This window comes from Notothenia coriiceps, unplaced genomic scaffold, assembly GCF_000735185.1.
Source record: "Notothenia coriiceps isolate Sejong01 unplaced genomic scaffold, NC01 NC01_scaffold00010730, whole genome shotgun sequence".
NCBI lineage: Eukaryota > Metazoa > Chordata > Actinopteri > Perciformes > Nototheniidae > Notothenia > Notothenia coriiceps.
The window spans coordinates 53,385-53,640 of record NW_011343431.1 but is presented as its reverse complement, the minus strand read 5'-3'; the positions used below and the strand labels follow the sequence as shown (position 1 = coordinate 53,640).

Below are 256 nucleotides of genomic sequence, written 5' to 3'. Positions count from 1 at the left end.
TTAGAACATGATCACAACCAATAGCAAATCGTTTAAACTAGTTTATTCTTATCTTATGTTACCTATAGTTAGTATTCTTTCTTTTTATTTATGCATATTTTACTAATCACTCCCCTTTCAAACTGTTTTTTTTTACTGTCCTATAGTACACATTGGAATGACTTCTTGATTTTAAATGGATAAAGGTGTGCTCTCTCTAGCTCTCTCTCTCTCTCTGTCTCGCTCGCTCACAGAGGCTGTGTGCTTCTCCGTGGCG

General features: G+C 35.9%; 1 protein-coding gene across 1 annotated transcript in view; it reads right to left on the bottom strand.

The window, feature by feature from the left end:
- LOC104946170 (activating signal cointegrator 1 complex subunit 3-like) overlaps positions 1-256 on the bottom strand; it is a 27,902-nt gene that overhangs the window by 21,015 nt on the left and 6,631 nt on the right. The window lies entirely within an intron of this gene.